Here is a 7,600-nt window from a genome sequence, read left to right on the forward strand (position 1 = left end):
AGTCATGTGTTTTTTTTTCACTAACAACAATAGAGTATCATCTAATAACTAACCCATTTTACTATCGGCGACGTTCTTTTTCTTTTTCTCTTATTCATCACGTTTACATCTTCTGCATAAGAAACATCCGCATCTTCACCTGTAGCGTATTTCAAACGTTTAAAATCTGCGCGAGCCAAGGGGTTGGAGATACTTGTTTCCGGCAGGTTTAATCGGGCTAGCGTCCGGAGAAATTCACTCCATCCTATCGGTTTCTCGTTGATTTTTTTCCCACTCGCACACAAATGTCTCAACAGATCGCTCATATGGGAGCCTTTGATAGTTTTCCCTCTAAAAATAAATTCACTTAACGGTGTCCAGCTTACATCTTCTGCCGACAGTCTTTTCAGCACATAGTTGGCGTTACGCCGAAAACGTGGACCTATGGCGTCCAAGATATCCTCATAGCGTCTACCTGTCACCTCGATCGTGGTCTCATCTCCGGTCTTTCTTTCTCCCTCCTCATTGGCTTCGTTGCGAATCGTAATAGGAATTTGCTCGGAGTCTTTTTGTTTGACCAGCCCCATGTAACGCTGCATTAAGGTCTGATAAATTTTGATCTTTTCATATTGATTTAAATTTTTATTATCCAAAACCTGTTTCATCTCTTCATCCAAAGAATGCTCTGCTGTATCACGGATGGTCGGAGCGGGTCGATTCAGCCTCTCGAACTGATAAGGTGAAATCAGGAACATTTTCTGAGCCGTTTTCAAACTCATTTTTTATGATTTGCTCATAAAGCCGCTAATGACACTCCCGAGAACAGGTGCGAAAGCGGCCAGCAACGGTAATATAAAACCACCTTTCTGAACTAACACAGCTCTTTTCTTCTTCAAAGTATTTTTCTTATCAGCCAAAAAGCGGATATTTTTCTTTTGCTTTTTAAGTCTCTTGTAAAGTTTTGATTTTAAGGGTACATGTCCTTTAAGAAGATTTAGAGCAATCTCACATAACGCTTTCACCAGACTACTAGGGCCTCTGAGTAGCAAATGCTTACGTTTGGCCGGTTTGGATGTAAACAGAGATTTGAGTAACGGTGCGTTTGTTTTTAAAAGCCTCGTCATCGTTTTATTGTTTGGGTATATAAACGACAGGCCACTGGTTATGTAGTACACCTGTACGTAGTCTATATTGTTCTGGGCATGAAGGTGTCAAATCTACCAGTAAATACCCATGCGGCTCTCTTGTAGCATCTTCAAAGCATTCCAGGAAAAACTTCCGGTTGCCGGGAGAAATTTGATTCGCCAGGACACTCACCTGCTGTTTATCACGGGGGTTTTTGAACAAAATCAAATAATTACTGTTTAAACTAATAGTACGGCTAAATTTGCCCTGATGGAATACATTCTGCGTTAGCATTATAACGCTTAAATTTTTATGATGTCTATATTGGGTGAATATTCGGACCACTTCGGGGTTATCCGAAGCTTGGAAGATGATGTCATCCAGAATCAGTAGATGGTGCTGGTGTGGCGGGAACAGCTTCTCGTCATCAAAAGATTCAGGCAGCCCCTTGATAAAAACAATGTCTTTATTCAGGTTTTTGAGTTCATCGTACATTGGTTGATGTGCTGTATAAACCCAGACAATATTATCAGGTTTTTTTCTTAGAACATGTTCAGGATTTTGCAATACATTTTTTACAAAGAAAGTCTTCCCACACCCTGAAGGCCCTGCGACTAAAGATGAGAAAGGAAGTTCTAATCTGGGGTCGAATTCAATCTGATTAAAAGCCATTTCCACACACGTAGACACACGTATGGATAGATAGAAATATCAGTAGCCAAACGGTTCAGTGGTGCCTCGCTCTAGCAGCCTTCTTTTATCGTACACCACACGAAGCCGCTTGGAAAATGACATGTTTCTGAGATGAAACCCTCTCTTATCGCGAACGATGTTATGTTGGGGGGCGTATAGCACATCTGAGTTTGCACATGCTGTATCTATGTACCCTTGAACCAAATTGCGCATGCTATCGAGATTGATGCTGCGAGCGCTTTCGTGACTTTGTGTGATACCCTTCACCTTCATGACCGTCTGAGATGATCCTCGTGTTTTGTAAGCGTATGTTTTGGGACCGGCTGAGACGAATTCTAAAATGCTGTCGTTCGAAAGCTCATCTGTCAAATCACCCAGATAATCACCTAGAGGGAGAACACTTTCACCTGGCTTCACAGTGTACACAAGGCTGTCTGTATCGGTGTAAAGGACACGCCTCTGTAAAATTTCTAAATAGCTGTACATTTTTAAGCGTGCATAGGCTGTTGTGAAACACGCTGCAGCCACGTTTGATGTTTTTGAGGCGGGGATCTCATTGTTTGTGTTGATACAATACTGCACAATTGAGAGCTTCTCATTGATAAAATGGAAGAATTTCACATTGTACAGACCTGAAAACAGAAGCTCAAAAAAATCCTCTGATTTTGTCACAATTTTTGTGTTTACCATGTTGTCACGTTGCGCTAGTTTTCCCCACAGATTGTTAAGACAGAGTTTTGACACTTGTCTTTTGCCAGGGTTTACAGCAATTTTGGAAGGATCGAGTTGGATACCTTGATGAACGGCATACTCTTCTATGTATCTTTCTCTATCAGCCTGGTTGACCACGTGAGCTGGATAACCTGAAGATTCTTGTTTACCTTTTAGAAATGTTCGCATGTAATCACGGAAAATTGTGTCGCTCGTTCTTGTGTAATGCCACACTTCTGTAATTTCCGCAACCGTGTACCCGAGATCTAGTGCCTTAACAAATTCAGGGGTTGTCCAAACACCTGTCAACGATCTTTGCTCATCACTATGTGTACACGCCGTCTGCTGGTTGTTACACTCGGCGCATGTACGACACAGTGTGAAGACGAGTTTACCTTTAGCTGTTTTGAACGGTAGGACGGGAAAATATAAACCACGGGGTGGGTTGACTGTGGCGCTGATGAAACCAAAATACGACCTAGGGTCTTTAAAATCACCGTGGATAATCGTTGGATGATCGATTGGGTAGGTGGCTGTACTGTTGATGAAAGGATACAATGATGTCACATCAACATACAACACACGCTCGTCTGGCTCTGCCGTGTATTTTAAAACGAATGCGTTTGTTCGGCCCCCAAAAAGAGCCTGCCTCGGTTTGAGCGGTGTAGGAAATTTGGATTTTTTAAGGAATTCCTTCACCTCTATGTCCATCTTTTTCATTTGCAACCATTCATGCTCCCACATAATTACAAGGTACACATCCTGTCTAAGCTGTAGATCCTGAATTTTCTTTTGTGTTTTATCAAACCTCTCCTGAAAAGGGCGTTTGGTTGTCGGGCATATTTTAGAGAGGTCGAAGCATTCTGCGCAGCCGTGGTGATAACAACCGAAATACTCAAACACTATTTTTACGCCCCCGATTTCACAATAACCATCTACAAAGTAGTTGTCTATCCTAACTTCACCACCGTTCAATGCGTGTCTAATTTGGATATTTTGACTGTGCATGATCCATTGCATGTACTGAATAGAATCGTGTGAGAAAGCTTTGTACTGACGCATATAGTTGTCTGATGGTGTAATGGCTAGTGTTTGAGGGGTCAGAAAATTAGCTCTGAAAACTTTCATGCACGCCGACGCAATTGTTACTGCATTGAATGGATCTGTTCCGGTGGCCTCAAAAAACTCACTCCTGAATTTTTCACACCCTTGCATTAACAGATCAACATCATTCTCGCAGTAGGCTATTGCCTGTTTAGCAAAATCAAACACATTGCTAGCTTCTTTGGCATACCACTCGTCAAACTTTGATCGTTGGGAGGGTGACATTCGCTCGGTGCCGTAGTACATGGGGTCAGGGTGACACCCGACGTAGTTTAGATGCTCTAAAGAGCTGAATTTGTGTGGGAAGTACCCCTTTGATTTGTCTTCAAACCCCAGGGCCTTAGGCATTGCGCTTAGAGGCATCGTCAAGAATGAGAGAGAGTCTATGAATCGTGATTTTGTGTCTAAATCGACAAATGATAGAACTTTACTCCCTTGCATCAGAATGTCGAGTTTGAGACCTAATTCGAGCATTCTCCTTATCAGTATGTATGAATCAAAACCTCTCGCATTATGTGCAACAAACGTAGTTTGTTTAAACCGTGGCATTCGGAAAAATCTGAGAAATTCATCAACACAATCTGTGCCATACCAATGCTTCGTCAGTCTAATCGATCTGCAGCAGATGAGAAAAGGTTTGTGTAAACCGTTTGTGTCTACATAAGTTTCGAAATCGTAGTAGACTACATTTTTGCACGGTGGTTGAGGTTTGATGGGCTGAATGTAGCACATGTGGGGGTTCAATAAGGCGTCATCTTGATTTATGATCTCATCACACACTGCGCATTTTTTAACGGGGCAGCGATGTTTAGCACCGGTACCATCAGCTTTCACATAATACCGGAGACCACATTCCAAGCATTTTTTGTATGAAGCGCAGTTGCTCGCACGATTCATTGATCGGGACTCTTTATGTTTGATAAGGCATTCCTCATTACGACAAGATTTGTTACAGTCGGGGCAGATGATAGGTTTAAACCGTCGCTGTTTACAGCATGGATCAAGACAAACGCCACAGTGTCCTGCACAATGGTGTTGTTCCCAATTGTCATGCCCTTTGTAACAATACCTGCAGAAGAATGCGTGGCCCACAAAGGCCTCAATAGCTTTCACGCCGTAATAGTGGCCCTCGAGGTTTAAGACAAATAGAGTGTCGTTATCTGTTTTGGGGTAACGCGTGTCGAAAAAGGTCATGGGGCGGCAGTCCTCTTTTCGATACATTATAGTTATTTTCCGTTTGAGGACTTTCTCAAATTTATGGACATCGCCTAGACTCACAGGTGTTTGACAATCCAATCCTACGCTCTCCTGTAAGAGCCGTGCGTGTCTCGTGGCTTGTTTTGTTGTCAGTGTGTCATTTAGCAGATAGGTTAGCGAGAGAGCGAAACACAAATTATTGTCTTTATTACGAGGTATGTGTAGGTGTCGTTTTTTCAACCTCAAAATCTCTCTGTTGGTAGTGTTCAGCAGCCTTCGACGCATTCCACCACCACCACGCAATGGAGTGACTATTTGTACAATGAGCTCTAAGCTCTCATCAGCCAGAAGCTCTGTATTTGACTGGGCTAAACGTTCAAGCAGGTTTGATACATTATCTCTGATAGAGTTTATATCAGTAGTTTGCGGGCAGATGTGAGCTCTATCGTTACCAGCCGCGAGCTCTATCTGAATTACATCACCTGTTTGCGCCCTGCTAGCTACCTCTTGCAAGACATCATCTATTCTGTCTTCAATCTGGAGGTAGAAGGTTGCAAAATCATTAATGTTCTGTTGCGATGGTATATTTAGCCGTCGTCTCACCTCTACATTGTTGAAATGCGGCCTGTTGATTACAACCGAACCGCCGCGTTGGTCAGCTAATACAGAACCGTTGTTAGATTGTTGGGGCGTGTGTTGAAACGGTGATGTGTTGTCATCAATAACGTCTATTTCATGATCAGTTATAACAGCACAGTTGTTAGGCTGAAATATCGGCCGAACGGCGTCAATAGCAGCCGGTGGTGATGAATCGCGAGAGTTAGTGGTCAACGGGTCAACCAGAGGCTGTGTATTTAGATTTTGGATGATGTTTAGCAACTGGATAGGAATGTCAGGACTGATACGCCCGTCGCTGTCATTAGCATGGTTGTTTAACTCTGCTATCATGTTTAGCAATTGTGACGGGATTTGTGTAGGACTCTGTCCACCTTCATTCGGGCTTCGGTTGTTCAATTCATCTATGACAGTCTGTAAATGAGTGAGAATAACAGGACTGTCTGGTCTCTCCCCCTCTGACAAAGCAACGGTCACATTGTTGAGCAAATCTGTTATTTGACTCGTACACACATTGTTAACGTTTGATAAATCTAGCTGTGGTGTGTCACTTCTTTGGCTTCCCCCGTTAAATGATGGCAAATCTATTTCAGAAATGTTTGCTAAGAAATCCGACTCCGTCGACGTAAGGTTTGAATGATCCATTATATTTTCTTTTACAAAACACAGCAGAAACAACACAAACCTATTTTGATTCGGCTAAATCTGTAAGAGCACGTATAATCTTAAAGCACTCTTGTAACCGTCTTTTGTAGATACAGTTACCCCGACACCTTAGAGGCCCCCTGCTGTTTGAGTGGTGGATGTTGTAGAAGGGGTGCCCCCTCCTCTTCCTCCTCCTCTTCCTCTCTCTCTGTGGCTCGGTGTCACGATGTTCACCTGTAAGTTAATCCTTTATAATACCGAAAATAGCAAGCACATAAAGATAGAAAAAATATAAGGAATACCTCCAACTTTGTTTGTCGACTCTTGATGATGATGGTTTAAAGCTTCGTAAGTAGATAGAGCCTCAAGTAGTTCAGAATCCGTCGCTGCCTCCTGTCGGTTGGTGTGGGGTGCAGTCGGATTGGTTTCAACAGTAACACGTGACTCTGATACAGCTGGTCGCTCTGACTCTGTCGTTTCCACTGCTCCAATATGGCGGTCGAAAGCAGCTTGTGTCGGCCGAACGCTTTTTCTAGTGGCCGCGGCCACGAGATCTGATACAGACATAAAAAATAAAATCAGTAACTAATACCCTCTATAAGAACTATCTTAGATGCGCTATTGACTCACCGTAGTCTGATTGTGTTAGGTAAACGTCGCTAAAATCGTCGTCAAAAGATGCGTGGACATCGGCAAAAACGATGTTGTCTGCAAATATTATATAAACAATACATCTTGTTTTATAAAAATAACTTATTATTATTATTTATTATTATTATTTGTTATTATTATTGTCATTATTGTGAGAAATGTAGTAAAATGACTTACCTTTAACCATTCTCGAAAACAACTTTTTGACACGCTTCGATTCTGTTCGTCAGAGTGATGGCTTGCCTTGTCTTGTCTTCTCCAAAATGATGCTCGTCCGCACCAAACTTTTAAATTCGGCGGGGATAAGACCACGCCTATGAGCTCACGTGTCGCGGTAAATCGGATAACTTTGGTCGTATGTTGATGACGCATCAAAGAGGTCTTTCTCATATCCTTGGCCCCAGTAATACCGACTCCGCTATTGTTTGTCAAATTACATTAGAGATAACTTGTGACTTGTAACAGTGTGATTTTCTCAACAAAAGCCCTTTGATCCTCTAAACCAATGTTTACCAAATTATATGCGTCTCTCGCTTTCAGATAACTTTGGCTGAGCTATTGATTCTCAAATTATATGCGACTCTCTTCCAGCCAACTTTGACACCTATAATGTTGCCTCCTGTCACAAACCCCCCACCCTATCACAAACACCCCCCTCCCCTTCGCCTTCTCAACAAAAAGGCTCCCCTTCAGTCTCACACGTACGGGCCGGATGCAAAGGTAGCTCAGAGGGCTGTTAGCAAAGCTAGCACAGGTGCTCCACCTGTCTTGATTCATAAAAATACATGCCCATACATATCCACATCTTAAAAATGGCGCCAGCAAACCAAAATGGCGACAGTCAAAGATGGCGCCGTCACGACAGGCGCCATCTTGATGC

General features: G+C 42.7%; 1 long non-coding RNA gene across 1 annotated transcript; it reads right to left on the bottom strand.

The window, feature by feature from the left end:
• Nucleotides 1-4,903: 4,903 nt before the first annotated feature.
• Nucleotides 4,904-7,229, bottom strand: LOC148380511 (uncharacterized). Its single transcript, XR_015855077.1, has 4 exons — nt 6,898-7,229; nt 6,700-6,777; nt 6,372-6,623; nt 4,904-6,303 (listed from the first exon to the last, which is right to left on the bottom strand). It is a non-coding gene; the product is annotated as an uncharacterized LOC148380511 (long non-coding RNA).
• Nucleotides 7,230-7,600: the final 371 nt, after the last annotated feature.

Source organism: Syngnathus floridae, chromosome 21 (assembly GCF_059516105.1).
Source record: "Syngnathus floridae isolate MCC-2025c chromosome 21, RoL_Sflo_1.0, whole genome shotgun sequence".
NCBI lineage: Eukaryota > Metazoa > Chordata > Actinopteri > Syngnathiformes > Syngnathidae > Syngnathus > Syngnathus floridae.